Below are 17,549 nucleotides of genomic sequence, written 5' to 3'. Positions count from 1 at the left end.
TTAAAATTACACTGATTTACTTAATTTATTTTGAGAAATGGTTTGGGCCTAAAGATAAAGCCAAACAAAATTTCTACCAAGCCAAGTTAAATTCTTTGACAATTGAGAGCATAAATTAAATAATTCCTCAGATTTTTTTCTAATTCTAATATTCTTTGTAAATGAGATTAACTCTGGACCATGAGCATCCAAATATCAACCAAATCCAAGATGATTAGATTTAATAGACCCATGTCATATGTCCATTAATAATTAAAGAAAAATAAGTGACTCAATACTGCCATTTTAATCATTTATCCTACAAATGCATCACTAATCACATATGTCTCATGATCTGGAATTTGTCTGATAAATATGCTGATTTGTGAAAAATTAATCCTTCTTGTTCTGTAAAATGAAATTATGGTTTTCTGATAAAGTGACATTATATTTTATGTCCAAAAAGTGAAGTAGTGAAATAGGATATCTGAAAGAGTTGTCAGTGTTTCGTTGGGATTGTCTCATTTGAGGATACAAGGGAAATAGAAGAGGTATCATTTTCTGTATGAAATTTTCTAAAGACTATTACTCTGATTATATAATACTGGGATAAGGGAAATGTGCAGTTTCTAGTAAAAGCATTAGAGAAAACTTTATATTAGCACGATCAGGACATCAGAAGGAAAAGAAATGTTTTGGTCTCCGGATTTTCTAACCATTGTCCTCCTGACAGTTAGTCAGCCCTCTCATACCCACATGCACCTTGACTTAAGTGGTTTTAGGAGCAAATAAGCCAATTATAAAGACTACTAGTACTGTCAGTGTTCTGACAGGAAAGAGATGGCTCCCTCAAACTGGTGGAAAGAAAAACCAAAATACTTGGTTTTAGCGTTTCAACATCATACTCTCCTGGTTTCCTTGTGAACACGGTTCCATCTTTCCTTCTGTAGCAGGTGTGCTGGGCGCTATGTGATCTGGCATCTACCCACCTACCCAAACTCTAACCATTTCCACAGTCCCAACCTGAAATCTGTCCTGTACACAATATTTCCTCTTCTTGGAGCACATTTTCTCTTTCTCCTCCACACATCTTTGTGTTTCTCCTAGTAAAGTCCTATAGGAAACTCTCAGGCAAAGTCAAGACTTGGCCTAGATTTCACTTCCTGGTTAACAAAGTAAGAAGTTTGATAATTCCTAATGAGGGCAGAGGTGTGGGAAACAGGGCTTTTACGCTGCTGTTGGAGTATAAGATGGTGCCATGCCTTTGTAGGAAAATCTAGTTATAGCCACCAGAGTTAAAAGGCACATTCCCTTCCGCTCAGCAGAGCCATTTCTTGAGAATGTATCTACAGATACGAGTATCTGTACGAGTGGGAAAACCATCTGTAAAGTGATGTTTGCACCAGCACTGTTTGAAGTAGCAACAAAACAAAACAAAAACTTAGCTTCCTCATCTATAAAATAATGATAATAATAATAGTATTTATTTCATGAGATTGCCGTGAGGTTTCAAGGTCCTGGCATATATTCATTATTATTCCTCTTAAATCATTATCAGAATTGATTTGAAAATACTAACGTCTAAGTACCTACCATATACTAGGCACTGTGCTAAGGGTTAGGGTATTAAACAGAATCTCTTATCCTGAAGATTTTATTCATTTCCGTAAAATAGTTTAATTTCATTTGTTTTTTACGCAAAGAGAAAGAAGTGTTTTTTAGAGATAAGACGGGACACATTGTTATTTCCCCACTTCCCACCAGCCCTTCACATCTGTGGAACTTGCAAGTCATCCTTGCTGTGCATGCAAAGGAAAAGTAGGTTCAAGGAACCAAAACAAGATGATGAGGCCCAGGGACATGCACCAGTGGGGAGGACTAAATATGCAAATGGAGAGAGCAGCATTTCCAGAGCCCAGCAAGAGCTGGAGCCCTGGCAGCAGCTGTAGAATGCGAAGTCCAGAGAAGGGAATGGTGAGAGTGGTGAAATGTCAGGTAGAAGTCAAACAAGGGGCGAGTCTCCGGAAAGACCCTCAGTCCCCAAAGGCCACTTTCCATAGTTAGACATAATCTGGGAGCCCTTGTCTTCTGGGTTCTTTTGGGTTTAGCCCAAGGAAGGCATTGATGGAAAGTTGAGGGATTGCCCCCACCACCCCCTACTTTCTAGTCTAGGTGGCTGCATTCTCCTCTGGTAAACCTCCTGCTGAGGTCTGCCAAAGCTCCCGCTCTCACTGGGAGCTGGGGCTTCCGTTTCCTCTGTTATTGAACTCGGGTTCAGCTGCTTGCCATTCAAAAGCCAATAATTCAAGAGGCAAGTGTCAATAGACAGTAAAGATTCCTTAACCAGAAAAGTTGGCAATCTGGGGAGAAGTTGGACATATGTCCCAAGACCAACTCCTAAGATTCTGCTCAGCAGTTTTTAAAGGGAAAAAAGGGAGAAGAATCTCAGTGAACCGTTAAATGGGCAAACAGGAAAAGGGCAAAAGAGCTGCTTTCACCTCCTTGCCTGTTAAAACCCAGGGGTGTCTGGCTCTCTCCACTGCTGGTTCCTGCGTGCTTCATCAACCATCTGAACCTACTTAGCATTTTTTTCCATCAAATTGTATTCATTCAGCCCCTTTTGAGTGTAGACTCTATTTTCTGCCAAGATCCTGACTAAATCAAAGGTGCAATTTTAAAGCAATAGATGTTTCATGGAAGTGTAGCTCTGTTGTGACACCCTGGAGAGGAGAATCTGGGCAGATGAAATTATGGATAAAGGTACTGCTGTCTTGTGGGGCAGCAGCTACCACGTGAAGTAGGGCAAATGGTTTTCTGAGCTTTATCATTGCTGAAGTCATGGAAAGATCCACATTCTGTATTTGCTGAGCTGCAGCAAAACTAAGGGGAGCAGAAATGTAAATGTAAATGGTCACATCCCATATATGTTCATTAAAAAGGTGCAGACCCAGAAGGAGCCCTTTCCTGCTTATTCAGCTTGTTCTTCCCTGCAGAGAGGAGGAATACAGGTTACTGTGAGGTAATGATAACAACCAGAATATAAGACTTTCAAAGAGACTGAATGGAACATGGAAACAAGTGTGTCAGTCTTTGAGCTTCCTTATGTATCAATTGCCATGGAAAACATTGAGACAAAGTGATTCTGTCATTTTAGCATCCCATAATGAGTAGATGAATCCGGTTGTCTTTAGTCCAACTGTAGACAGCCAGGTATAGGAGTCTGCACATAGGCATGGGAGTACAGCTCCCCAGCACCTCTCTCCCACACCTGAGACCCAAAGGATCCCAGGTGTCCAGTGCTGTGCTATCTGATATGAATAGGGACCATCCCAAGAGTAGTAACTCAGTTCATGGGCCACAAAATTTCCAGGCCTTCTAGGAGGACTAGGCTAAATGTAATTACCATCTGGCCTTTCATGTGCCTTTTCCCCCAGTCACTCGCCAATCTATTCTAAAGAGTGTGAAGCCCTGAAGTGGGCCCTGAAGAACCTCTGTCCATTATGTGGCCTAAGGTGGAATTCTTGCATTTCCCAAGGGAAGAGAGGAGGAGAGATGTAATTGTATGTGATTTGTGTGCATTTGTGAATGGATTTCTAAAGATCAGAACTGCTTAGGACTGTGTGAAAGGTGTAAATTTCCCAGAGAAACAGGGCAGCACCTAATCCTAATGACATGCGTACATTATGAATAGCTTTGCTATGCTCTTTGGTAAAGTCAGTGGCTTTCCGCCTTTGAACATGAAAGGAAAAAGATGTTAGTAAGAATCCTTTAGGGGAACAGGAACTACATGTTTGCTTATGCTAAGTTTTGGCAAAGTTCAGTTTTATTCTGTAAATAAAGAGTTGTCTTCATAAATATCAGCTATTTCCTTTAGTTTAAATAAAGTCCTCTTTATAAAAAAATCTAATTAAACCTCTTCAATAAATAAAGTGATGTGGTTGATTTCAAGATATATTAAAATGGCAAACATGTTTTGGTTCCAATAAGTAATCAGGCATATTTTTCTTAACACTAGCTTTAACTGACTCATCTTTACAAAGGGGGAAATTGCTGTATGAAATAGATCAGGCGAAAACCAAGCATAATGTTTAATTGACTTAAGAGGATGGAAAGAGACAGAAGAGAACCCAGCACAGTAACTTAATTTTTTATAACTGTTCATGCATTTTCTTAATTTACACTGATACTTCTTTTCTCTCTTTAATCTCCTGTGGCAGTAGATCTGGACATAATGCTTTAAATATTGTGATCTTTGATCTTATTTCAAGAGTCAAAGCTTTATGAAGCCTTTATATATTTAGAGAAAGAGGCATAAAGCTTAGGCATGTGAAACATTAAATTTTGTTTTCATATATGAAAGATAACTGCCATATATATATGGTTTATCAGCCTAAAGAAACAGACAATATATTTTTAGATTACATTTTGGCTTTTCAAAGAAATTATACAGCTTCAAGACCATTTGCTTCTTGGATATTTTCTGGCACTCTTTTTGGGTCTGCATTTCTGAAAGCTGTCAATGTTACACTCTGAGTACCTGATACTCACGCCCTTGAACTTGAACATCTTGTGGTTAATATTTAAGATCAGTATGTGGAGCTAGACTGAAGGACGGTCACTTTCTTTATCCTTTGCTTAAACCAATGTTGGTTAGTCTGTCACCTTCTTAAACAGTAACTGCAATCATACACTTCATCACATCCATCTGTCAAAACATGAGTGAAAATCAATTGTGGTGTATCTAGAAATACTCCACTCACTTCCATTTTGCTTCTTATATGCTGATACACCTACTCAATTTTAATTTCCTTCATAGTTAGACTGTGGGGCTTCCCTGGTGGCGCAGTGGTTGAGAGTCCGCCTGCCGATGCAGGGGACACGGGTTCGTGCCCCGGTCCGGGAAGATCCCACATGCTGCGGAGTGGCTGGGCCCGTGAGCCATGGCCGCTGAGCCTGCACATCCGGAGCCTGTGCTCCGCAACGGGAGAGGCCACAACAGTGAGAGGCCCGCGTACCGCAAAAAAAAAAAAAAAAAAAAAAAAAAAAACATAATTAGACTGTGGAAAACAATTGAATGGACTCTTGTGGGATAAAACTAGCTAGGTGACCTTGGTCAAGTCACATCACTTCTCTTGACATCATTCCTCATATCTAAAGTAAAATCCCTTGTCTGAGTTATCTCTAAGAACTTGCCAGCTCCACACTTCCTCAAAAATTATCATCTCTGTAGAGAAGTGGTGAAGATAATATTTATGTCAGTTGACATTCTGTTTTATGAGGTTTGAAAACGTTATTTTGTCCTACCTGTAAATTATAGTGGTGTTTCATTCTGGAATTTTGATTCATCAGTAATCAGCAGATACCATCAGTTCATCTTCAGAAAATACCTTCATTCAACCACAGTCACTGGAATATGTTTAGGAAATAAAATAATAAAACAGTTCCTGCTCTCAAAGAGATTATGGGGTAGGGTCAGACAATGAGGATGTGCACAGATAAAAGAGGGAGGGGTTGTGGGCAGAGAAGAGGAGGTCTCCAAGCAGAGGAAAGGAAGGAAGCAAAGTATTGAAGACACGATGGCTCCTGGCTTATTTAGGGAAAGGCAAAGAGTTTGTTGTTATGAAAAATGACATTGAGGTTGTCCTCAGTAAATATTGATAGCATACTCTTACACTTTAGCTGGAAAAAAAGACCAAAAATAAACCAGGCCCCCAAATAATAAAAGATTGTAAATTGACATTTACATGGAACACTAGAGTGCTTTTTTTCATTGGGATGTAACTGACATATAACACTGTATTAGTTTTAGGTATACAACATAATGGTTTGATATATGTATATAATGTAAAATGATGGAGTTATTTTAAGAGTGTTGCTTGGATGGTTGTGTAACAGAGGAAGAATAATATATGAAATGATAAAAAGTAGTTTTGTAATTTAATACCCATCTTGAAACAATATCACAATGCTGATCTCATCAGATGCTTTATATTTATATATTTAATTTCCCTTTGAGAAATCAGGTTTGTTCATTATTATGTCTTGTCCGTAAAACCTGTTTATTTGGTGTGGGAATACCATTATTTCCTTCTCCAGCACCAATGGCTACCTACGTAGCTGAAAGGAAATTGCAGTGAACCTTCCAACAAGAAGTAACTGCCACCCTGGGAATAATCCTCTGTGGATTTATGATTAAATTCTGGCTTTCATTGCTTTGGATGGAATAGCAGGGAAGGAGTGGAGAATCTGGTGATCTGGGAGAATCTGATGATCTCCATCATAATCCCCTCCCTCACTTTCTCACTTTAAAATACAGCATTGTGGTGAGGTAAGAAAAACCCTTACCGTTCATTTTCCTCCACTACCAGAGGGAGAGTTGGGAGTAATTTTAACAATTTTTTAGAAACTTTTAATAAAATTTCGTGTGCCCACGAACACATCGATTCTATAGACATTTGAGAAACATCTTAGAATAAAATTGGCAATAAAAACAATTCCAATTATATAAGGTCAATATATTATAGGTGATTTAAAAAAATGACAATCTATGAGTGGGAAATCACAAGCCCATACAGCTTTGATTCAGTAAGTTCAAATGGGGGGCCCTCAAATATTTTGGTATCATGTTTGAAAAAATAGTTGATTTTCTTTCCTAGTGGGACATATGGACCTTACTAGTGTTAAATGTTTACCTTCTAGTACCTACAAAATGTTCTGAAACCGAAGGCCAATTTTCTGTTGTTAAGAAATTGTAACTTTAAACTTGCTGAAAAACTCATTGGCTCTAGTCCTCCTAAAAGAGTGTTCTTAATTAAAGTTTATTTATTTATTTATCTAATAGTCAGTAAATTCCACATTTATTTCTGGCTCGTTTTCAAAAGGATAAATTAACCTGAAAAGTTAGATAAGAGTTCATATTTTCTGCTAGGAAGTGATTTCTATTTCTAAAATAGTGGCTGCTAAAGGCACTGTGTTAGTGAATGCTTGGGAGAGAGCAAGGAATTGGTAGTAAATCTTTGCAGAATGCTGCATGTTCAAAAAAAGGACTGGGAAACTCATACCTATAAAAGCAAAGCCCTGGAGTGGAAAATGATGTTTACCTTGGTATCACATTAGTACTGTGCTTTAGCTGAGTTCCATTTTTCAGTCACAGGGGGCAAAGCCAGGGTTTGAAGCCAGGTAATAACGCAGTGGTCCTGTGGATTTAGAATCATAAATTCTGGGTTCGTATTCTGACTCTGGTATTTTCTGTCCATGTTGGAATCATTAAATCACTCCATCAGAAGGCCTGTCACCACCCACAGCCCGTGTGGCAACACCACTTTATCTAAGGGACACCATCCCAAGGTCAGACCACTGTCCAGACACCAGCATCCTGATCCCTTTCCTTCAAGAAGGAAACCAGCTCAGTGAGCCTAGATTCCCAAACAAATTACAGGAGAATCTAGAAACACTTTCTGCCTTAAAACTCTAATGTCATTTATAACTCTGAACAAGGGAATCCAAAATTCAAAACATAATGATTTGACCATAACTTAGGGAAATTTTTGGCCAAAGATCAAGGATGATCCCCTTCTTCCCGCCAGGCCTCAAGTTAATTTAAGAGTTAATTAACACTTTTTGTAAGGCAGCTAAGTAAAATGTTCAGAACTCCAAGAGCTGGACATCAGGCAGCATGTTTTAATAACAAATTCCCTTTATTTTCTACATAAGAAAATATTAAATAATATTCAATAACTATTTAATAAATATTAGTAATAATTGCACTGATTCTTCAGCCTTCTGATGTTGAGCTCTGTCCTTGAACTCTTTCAGAGTTCTCACTGCAGCAGGAGATTCTCCATGCTGTCTCAGTACTGACAGGCAAAAAGACATGGCATGGCTTTTTCCACCTGAGTGACTTCTCTTCCTCTTTAACACCTAAGATTTATTGACAGTGATGATGTCCCATTACAATATTCCTTTTCTGTATTGGGCTCTGAGCAGCGAATTGCTGCCCCTAGCCCTCATGAAAGCTGTGCCACAGGAACAATCCAATCCTCATGGCAGAGAGAATGCTTCAAAGACTGAAGGGCATCTTATGCTTTCCTTCTCTTTGCCTTGTTAGGAATTCTCTCATAGGAAAGGCACAGCCCAAGCCTCTTAGCCAGTTTAGTAAGTCCATGTTTTCACAGGTTTAAGAAGTATTGTCACATAGGAAAGGGCCAGTACTTTCTTTCCACCTTCTAAGGTGAAATTACAGAGGATCTCCTAGAATGGCTAACATTCAGGGTGGGAAGAAAAGGGGGGGAAATTACCTGCTCATTCTTTGAAACTGGAAACGTAATAGTGGGAAAGAGAAAATTATATCTAAGTAAATTAACTTCCACTCAAAGGTAAATAAAATACAGGACTGGTTCCACAGGGAGTTTAGAATCTAGGAAGCAAATACGTACATAAAACTCTCCCACGAAGCCAAAAGGGAAAAGAGCAGTAGTGTTATAAGGGAACACAGATAAAGACTCATTTTAATTTATCTTTTGCCAACTTTTAGGAATATGTGAGTTTAAGTGTATACTATACTAACTTAATAAAAATCTCATACTTTGCCTTTATGCCAGGCCTAATATAAGGAATATTTAAAGTTACCATTGTTTTTAAATTGGCTCAGCTCTGATGAATGAAATGTCTTGTGTACAGAATGACAGGCTACTCGTTAAATATACTCATTGTACAATGGGTGTGATGCCAGCCTTTTTTTCCCCCAGAGTTTGTCAAAATAGGCATTTATTCTCTTACTCCCAATGCTTTCGACTTAACAAATAACCACATTCTGCAAAATAAAACACGAAGTTGTTCTGTAATTAACAAGAGAAAAGAGATTCTACCTACTGAGAAAACAAGAAAGACATTAGAGAAAAAAGAATATGTGACCTAAAACATTGGTAGAATTTTCCATGAACAGATGGAAGGAAGCTCTGTCAAGTGAAGATTATGAACAAAGATACAGAGGTGGAAGGGTGATGCGTGCACTGAAAACAGCATGGCTTTCCATTTATCTGATGTGTCAGAGTAAAGAAACTCAACTAGTAGAGGAATTTGATCTGCTTTGTTCACTGATGTAACTTCTGTATCTGGAAATGTGCCTGGCTTCTAGCCGGTGCTTGAAGAAGTGAATAGGTGAGGTGTCAGATGCCCAAACTATGAGCAGTATTTGAGAGCTCTCAAGGGCTAGGGCATTTGGATTCCTGCAGTCTGAGTGAACTGACTAGGATTCCCTAGGGGAACAGAAACCAAGCTCAGCTAAGCAGCAATGGAGTTTATTTGTGACTATCATGACACCCCAAATCAGGAAAGTATCTTGATTTGGGGAAAGACTAGAGCCAGAAACAGGAAGTCATCAGGAGTTTGCTGGCTCTTTTTAAAAAATTATTTATTTATTAAAAAAAATTTTATACAATTTTTAAAAGTTACTTTCCATTTACAGTTATTGGCTATAGTCCCCATGTTTTACAGTAGTACATCCTTAAGTCTATCTTACAACCAACAGTTTGTACCTCCCACTCCCCCTCTCCCCACCGGTAACCACTATTTTCTTTTCCATATCTGTGGGTCTGCTTCTTTTTATGTTATATTCACTAGTTTGTTGTATTTTTTAGATTCCACGTAGAAGCAATATCATACAGTATTTATCTTTCTCTGTCTGAGTTATTTCACTTAGCATAATGCCCTCCAAGTCCATCCATGTTGCTGCAAATGGCAAAATTTCATTCTTTTTTATGGCTGAGTATACATATATCTCTCACCTTTATCCATCCGTTGATGGGCACGTAGGTTGCTTCCGTGTCTTGGTGATTGTAAATAATGCTGCTATGAACATTGGTGTGCGTGTATCTTTTCAGATTAGTGTTTTTGTCTTTTTCGGATATGTACCCAGGAGTGGTATTGTTGGGTCATACAGTAGTTCTAGTTTTGTTTTTTTGAGAAACCTCCATACTGTTTTCCACAGTGCCTGCACCAATTTACATTCCCACCAACAGAGTACAAGGGTTCCCTTTTCTCCACACCCTCATCAACATTTGTTATTTGTAGACTTTTTGATGATTCTGGCTCTGTCTTTTGTCACTATTTCCTCTTCCACACCTGCATGATTCCCTTGTCTCAGCGCCCTGGCCCGCTTGGCCCTGAGTCTGCATTGGGAGAGTGAAGTGGCGCCCACAGCTGCCAGAATCACATGTCGCACCCTTCCCTGTCCTGGTCCTCTGTAGCCAGGAGCCCAGGTTCACCTCTGGGGATCAGGTAGGGAGAGCTGTTGGGAGGATGACTGTTATGAGCAGATACTCAAAAAATTGACCTCTGCAATAAGCAATTAGAAGGCATGAAAGCATGTGGTCAGGGGTGTTCTTATTTTCTCTAAACTATAAGGACCATTCATATGTAACATGTTAGTCTAAAATTTAAAAAAGTACTGCCTGTTAGTTCACATATTTCCCACTTCCTCTTCATCTCTAACATCCTGGTAATTATTTACCAAACATTGGTCCATTGGTCACTGGTCTCTCCAGCTCCTTTCAACATTGCCCAGACTCTACCAGAGACTGAAGAACACTATTTACCTGCACCTCACGACTTGCGGGATCTTAGATCCCCCACCAGGGATTGACCCTGGGCCCCAGCAGTGAAAACACTGAGTCCTAACCACTGGACCACCAGGAGATTCTCTGAATAGCTTTAAGTGTTCATGCTACCTTGGCTAGCTTTTGTGGAAGTATAGGATTTTTGAGCTGGCACAGGAAATGATCTTAATTTTTTTCTTTTATAGATAAGGAGATGGGCCCATGAGTAATTTATAAATAAGGATTAGTAGATATTTTTCGAACAGAGACATGCAAATTACATTCCTGTGATTCTAGAACAGGGAAAGAAAGGAGGCCTTTTGAGTATGTTGTAAAGAACAAATGGACCAAGAGCCTTAGTTTTATTGCTTTGCAAGCTAGGTGTGGCCTTGAGTAAATCTCAATAAGGCTCTGAAAACCCTCAGTATTCCCAACTGTATAATGGGAATAATTATAATAATATTAATAGTATCTATCACACTGTCCTATAGTAAGGAATAGAACGATTAAATATTGAAGGTGATGTCATTTAATAAATGGTAAAGCACAGGCAAAATAGTTATCAACAATAAGTGGGTTAGATAGAAGACAACCAGGATGAAATATTTATTGCAAATTATGCCACATGATTAATCTACACATAGTTAATTGTGAGCATATGCAGGACCAAATGCTAAAGACTGCTTCAGTTTTAAAGTACAGTTTGTAACACAGAAAGCTGCACTCTCATCTCCTGGAGTTATAAATAGTTTAGCATGAATTCTCCACTGTTTTAGGAAAACCTGATACACATGGCTTTCATAATTCTATCAATAGGTAATACTTAATTTGAGTCAAAATAGATATTTGCTTACTAAAACATGTTATTATAACTAAGCTGTAGGTTGTGTCCACAAAATGGGGAAATATATTGCAGTAAAAGATAATAGAACCATAGACAGAGTGGGAGAATAATCTTGTTAACCTCTAATCACAGATGAAGGTGGGGAAATGTAAGTTCTCACAGAAGAGTTCAGGGACTTGCTCAAAGGCACATGCTCGTGAGTGCTGAAGTAAAGCTCACATCCTCTCACTCTGGGCTCTTCACTATAACAAACAACCTGCTATTAAAAAACAATATTAAAAATGAGAAAAATTCCAAGTAGATCCCCAATGGAAAGCCATTGATCTGTCATAAAGGGCCTCCCAATTTTCTTCTGGTGGAATAAAAAAGACAAAGTTTTATTCACAAGTTCTAAAATTTGTAAAGATAATAATGATTCAGAGTAGGAATAAAGTAATACTTTTTAACAAAAATTCAAAAACAACACTCAAGTTATTTTCTACACTTGAAAATTGCTATATTTAGTTTTAAACGTTTTCATCTTTCAGTCATTAGGTATTTGATATGATAGAGCAATTAGGAGTGAAGGGGAAACAGAGGAAGCAATAGTGAGAGAGTCAAAAGGAAGAGGGAAATGATGAGGCTGAGAGAGAAAAGAGGTTGAGAAATAACAGAAATCCGGCTGGTGAGAAAATATTTAATGTTTGGCCACTAGATGGCGATGTAATGTAAGGTGCTACCTCGACCTTTTTTTAAAAAAAAAAAAAAAACACAAGCTATTTGCTGATTTGTATTAGGTACCATAGAGTGAGGCGAGGATGAAGCCGAGAGGATACTGCAGAGGTCTCTGGTGCATGTGTGTATGTGTGCGTGTGTGTGTTTGTGTATGTGTGTCCTGCCCCAGTGAGACTGCAGCCCTTGTAAATACTTGGTCACCTTTTGCAAGAAGGATCTGAATTGCAACTGAAGGCACGTTGTTATCATCTGGTCTTTGGGAGATGCTCTTCCTCACTGCAGATGGGTAATTTTCCTTTTTATCAGGTAAGCTGTATGGTTGTTTCGTCGCGATCTTAGGCACGTTCGTTCCGGTTATTTTGGGAAAAAAAGAGCCCGTGGAAATACAGTTTGGGCAGAGCAGGAAGTCCATTTTTGCATGTGAATTCGGACCAACGGGTCCCCCTCCTCCCTCTGTTCTCCTCCCCTTCCCCTCCCCCCTCCTGTCTCCACCTTCCACGAACTGAAATCAGGTTTGTTTTGCAGTTCAGCATTTTGTTACGAGATGGGATTCTTTGGCCTGAAATAGCTTGGCACCTGGCCAGTTCTTGCCTTTGCTTGCCTGCATCCTATTCAAGGTCTCCTTTTGACGCCCCCTCCTCCTTCACTGTGCTTTAGAACTGGACTAGCCGAGCTGTGAATAGAGGTCGTAGTATTCCTAAGGATGGAGCAAAAATTAGATCTCAGTGTTAACCCCACAGGAAGAAGGAAGGCAGCGGGACAGCTGCTGGGGTCGGAGCACTGCAGGGCTTTGAGGCTCCTACGGCAAAGGCTGGGCTTTTGAGAAGGAAAGCCTCATGCCTTGGATCAGAAGGGGACAATGAGTTAATCTCTGTAACTCCGATTGAGCAGGCTAACAAAGGAGCTGGAGGGTAGTGGGAAAGAATCCGTTGTTCCTGGAATGCCAAATGGGAAAGGTTGAGTTACTGTTAATTGCACAGAGGTCACTGTCCACGGTGATGCTGCAGATGCTGTTCAGTTCCCAGTGTGAACCGTCTTGCTTTTCCAAACAGCACAAAAAAAAATGTCTCTGGGTGGACGTGAGGCTTTTTCAGAGGTCTTTGTTACCATGGATCCCCTCTCTCCTACCTGTTTGAGGTATTTGTTTAAAGGCACTCCCCATTCCCCCGCCGCCTTTACTTCCCTCATTTCTTTTTGTTCCCTTCAGTGACTTCATGACAATTGTCACTCCTCTTTAGCAAATCAGTCCAAAAAGAGTTGTGTTAGGTGCGTTTTCACATGTCCCATGAAATGATTAAAGCCAAAGTAGGGTAACATTCTTTCCATATGTGCATGTGACTAAATATTTCTGAGGTGCAGTAGCAAACTTGCGAATTGCCGAATGCTGTTGCTGTCACACCTATAAAATGTGGCCCCTTTTTTCTATGGATTTCCAGGTTCACGTGGTATTTCTGATGTGCTAGTGTAGTAACGGAACATATTTCTCCATTAAGCACTTTCAATCATCCCAAGAGGCTGATGCCAAACAGAAATAGGAAAATTCCATGCTGAGGTTGGTGATCCCTGCTCTCATTTCTCCAGTCCAGTTGGCAGGTCGCTTACCTTTCCTATTTGCTGCAATACCTGGCACGCCAGGGTGATGCATCTTGGAGCTCCTGCACGTTCACCAGTGTCTGACACTTTTCTTTCCCCTCATTTGTGCATTTGGGAAGCTGAACAACTCCGGTGAAAAACTTTTAAGCCTCTCCTTTGTGGCTGCTGCTTTTGTAATTGCTGTCAAGCCACCGCATCCCTCTTGAGCAGTGTTGTAATTTAGGCCTTCCTCCACAAAGCTCCTTGAAGAGATTTTTAGATGGTGTCTATTTTAGGAACATAATGTGTAGACAGGAATGGATGGCCACTGAGATTTACAGGAAAACAATTTCGTGGAGAGGGTGAGGTAACGTTAAAAACCACCAGCACAGAGCACCAGTGGCTGGTTATATCACATGAACTGAGCAAGGGAATTAGTTTCCAAGAAACTCACTGTAGCTCATTTGTATGGCTTTTTTTTCTTTCTTCCCTCTAAACATTGCTGGTCTGTTTTTTCAAATATCTCTCTAGGCGGCCAGTATGTCCGGAATGGTCATACTGGTAAAAATAATATGCTGGATTTTGCTGCCAATACTAATAGTCTCCGTTTACATGGCCCCCTCCTGCTGGGAAATTTGGTATCTGGAGACTCATTTATTAGGGCAGTTTCCCTTTAAGTCATGGTTGAGAGGTTTTCTCCATGTATGGGAGGGGAGGGGAAGGCACGATTGGAGGCCTAATTAATTATACAGTATCCAGGAAGGCACTGGGGATCTCAGCCAGGATTCGGCTTTACCAACCAGCGATACCAGGGGCAAAGGGACAGACCAGAGACCCAGAAGTAAACGATTGCCACCAACACAGGGAATGAAAACTCTGGAATCTCACAAGAGGAGTCCAGTAAGAAACATTCTAGTTCCTTGTGTAGAGGGCACTGATTCAGAGAGGAAAAACGGAAGAGCATCTTCTCTGGTTGTTGCAGACAAGGAAGGGAAAAATTGGGGGTTCTTTTGGAGTTACCTCTAGGATGTTACAGGCAAAGCACTCCTCACGGGTTTATATTTGTATGAGCTCACACAGGGACGCATCCCTGCAAATTTTAGCCTGGGGTCCCATACAAGGTATTATTTTCCTCCTGGGTAGTTGGAGAGGCCTAACCCATTATTCCCTCCCTGTAAATACCAAGAGCATAGGCCCGATCTCCCAGCGACCTGTGAAGTGGAGGTAGGGGGGTGCAGGAAGAGATTATAGGGAGGGTGGAGACAGAGTGACAATCCCAGCTATTTGGGGCTGGGATCTGTGAAGTAATCACTTCCCTTTGAAATTCTGATTAGTCAATTAAGCATGTTTCACAGATCAATTTAGATGATACTGCTCTAGGGTAGGGGAGGGGAAGAGATTGATTCTCAGAGCAACTATGGTCAGAAAAACAATGTTCAAGAGGTGCAGAAAGTAATTTTTATCTGAATGAGGTGAGAGAAGAGCATTCTGGGAAGAGGGAAGGGAGAAGACACAAGTCCCAAAGGGCACAGTGTCTGACAGGTATAAGGAATGGCACCTGCCTCATGAGTGATCACGAGAGCAGAAGAAATGGAAGGAAATGGGGCCAGATCTGTGGAGTCTCAGTGAGTGTGCTTAGGGCTCTAATTGTCCCTGGCGTTTATAAAAAACATATCCAGGAGCAATGTCAAGTCAATTTAAGTCCCATATTTAATGATAAGTTACTAGGTTAAAAAAAAAACTAAGCCAAGTCATTTTCACACATACACAAAGTTTTAACCATTTGTAAAGTTCTGTGAAAAATGCCATAGTTCCTGGTATGCAGTGAAAGTGGCTTAAAAGTAGTTGAAAGACACTCTTTGGTGGAAAAAATAAAAAACCTGTTTGAATGAGATCATTGGTTAGATTGCTATAAACTATCAGTTAAAATAAAAAGCAGCCCCTGTCACACAGTCAGTCTTGCTTGCACTTGAGGACTTTCCCCCTGAAATGACCAAACTGAGGAGGTGTGGGCTGGGAGTGGACATTAAGGATGGAAGCTGGTCTGTACCTCCCCTAGAGGGGTCACGACACAGTAGGTGTTGAGAGGGTTTGAACAAATCATTTTTTTGCAAATGAATTCATATTAATGGGATTTAAAAACAATACGGTAAAACACAAGCATCAGCTCTCGTGTTTATCTGTATTAAACCTTTCGTTGTTATAATTCTGTTTCAAAATTCACATTCTAATGGTTTATCTTTTTATTGCCTGACTATTTGCTCCCACTCTCTCAGTCACCTGCTAACACTCCTTTCTAGCAAATGTGAGTTTCTCTTCTAACTTAGAATAAACCTTGCTTCTTAGTTTATCCCTGTAAATGGTGAAAAGTCCTTGCCTCTCATATGGCCTCTTCCTCCTTTGATGCTCCACCTACAACCTCGGCTTTAATTTTGATGAAGTGTCTATAATCTTTGGCTTTAATTTTTTTCTTCTGTCACTTGTGTTTTTGATGTCATATATAAGAAACATTGCCTAATCGAACGTCATGAAAATTTACTTCTCTTTCTTCTCTATGAGTTTTACAGTTTTATCTCTTACATTTAGGGCTGTGATCTATTTCAGGTCAGATTTCACATGAGGTAGGGGTCCAACTTCATTCTTTTGCACGTTGACATCCAATTGTCCCAGCACCATTTGTTGAAAAGACTATTCTTTCCCCATTGAATTGTCTTGTTTATCTTGTTGGCCATGCCATATTTAAGTGCGTCTGTGTTTTTAGCATGTTACTATTAGCAATAATTTCATATGCTGGGTACTAGGGGTGACTTTTTTCTTTAAAAATGAGCAGTAAGATTCTCCCTTCTGGAGAATCCATATAACTTTAAAGTATGAAAAAATTGTCCCATATGCCTTTAACTGTTAAATGCTTTTTTGACCTAACTTCCTGTCAAATTTTTTTATTATAATTGAAAGCATACTCATTAATGACTCTACTGGAAATTTAGGGAGATGGTATAGAGTTCAGTAATGAGGTAACATTTTGGGAGAAAGATTACTTACTAATTATTTTAAAGAAAATCTCTACTGTATTGCACGTGCTCTCCCAAACTTATACAAACGTTATCTGTATAATATATGTAGCTAGTCTGCTCTTGCTTTCTAAGCACCATTGAGGGGAAAACATTGAACTTGAGGTGGAGATATGCCTTTCAAATAGGGTTACTTGTTGTATGAGTTTGTCGAGGCTTCCATAACGAAGTACCACAGACCTGATACCTTAAACAACAGAAATTTATTTCTCACAGTTCTGGAGGTTAGAAGTTCAAGATAAGTTGTCTGCAGGCTTTTTTTTTTTTCTGTAGTCTTTCTCCTTGACTTGCGGATGGCAGCCTTCTCGCTGGGTCCTCATATTGTTTCGTGTGTGTGTGCGCATGCGTGTGCGGGCATTCCTAGTGTCTCTTTTTGTGTCCAGATTTCTTCTTATCAGGGCACCAGTAAGATTGTAATAGAGGCCATCCTAATACATTTTAATTTAATTCCCTCTTTAAAGGCCCTATCTCCCAGTACAGTCACATTCTGAGGTTCTAGGGGTTAGGGCTTCAACACATGAATTTTGAAGGGGTCACAGTGCAGCCAATAGCAGTCGTCTTTGGCTATACTTATGACTGCTAAAATAATGAGCAAAGATGATTGAAACTGATAAGTCATTTTTTATTGTCAATGAAATGTTGTTGTTGTTAATGGTAGTCTTTCATTATTCATGCCTTCTTCCCACTGGATAATATGGAGTTGTCTGTGTGTTTGTTAATAGTCAAATAAAGGCAATTAATGAGGTTTGCATTTAACGAGGCAAGATGAATAAT

The 17,549-nt window shown here is 39.7% G+C and overlaps 1 protein-coding gene across 3 annotated transcripts in view; it reads left to right on the top strand.

Annotated features, from left to right (window-relative positions):
- LOC101279038 (sodium channel protein type 1 subunit alpha) overlaps positions 1–17,549 on the top strand; it is a 163,229-nt gene that overhangs the window by 5,960 nt on the left and 139,720 nt on the right. For 2 of the 3 annotated variants that reach the window (XM_049712219.1, XM_049712217.1), the window contains exon 1: positions 12,188–12,438. The exons of the other annotated variant lie outside the window; for it this stretch is intronic. The gene's annotated coding sequence lies outside the window, so the exon portion shown is untranslated. Of the gene's footprint in view, positions 1–12,187; positions 12,439–17,549 lie in introns of those variants that run through there. 3 annotated transcript variants of the gene reach the window in all.

Source organism: Orcinus orca, chromosome 7 (genome assembly GCF_937001465.1).
Source record: "Orcinus orca chromosome 7, mOrcOrc1.1, whole genome shotgun sequence".
NCBI classification, from domain to species: domain Eukaryota; kingdom Metazoa; phylum Chordata; class Mammalia; order Artiodactyla; family Delphinidae; genus Orcinus; species Orcinus orca.
Note: the sequence above shows the minus strand (reverse complement) of the source record. Positions and strands in the feature narration are given on the sequence as shown.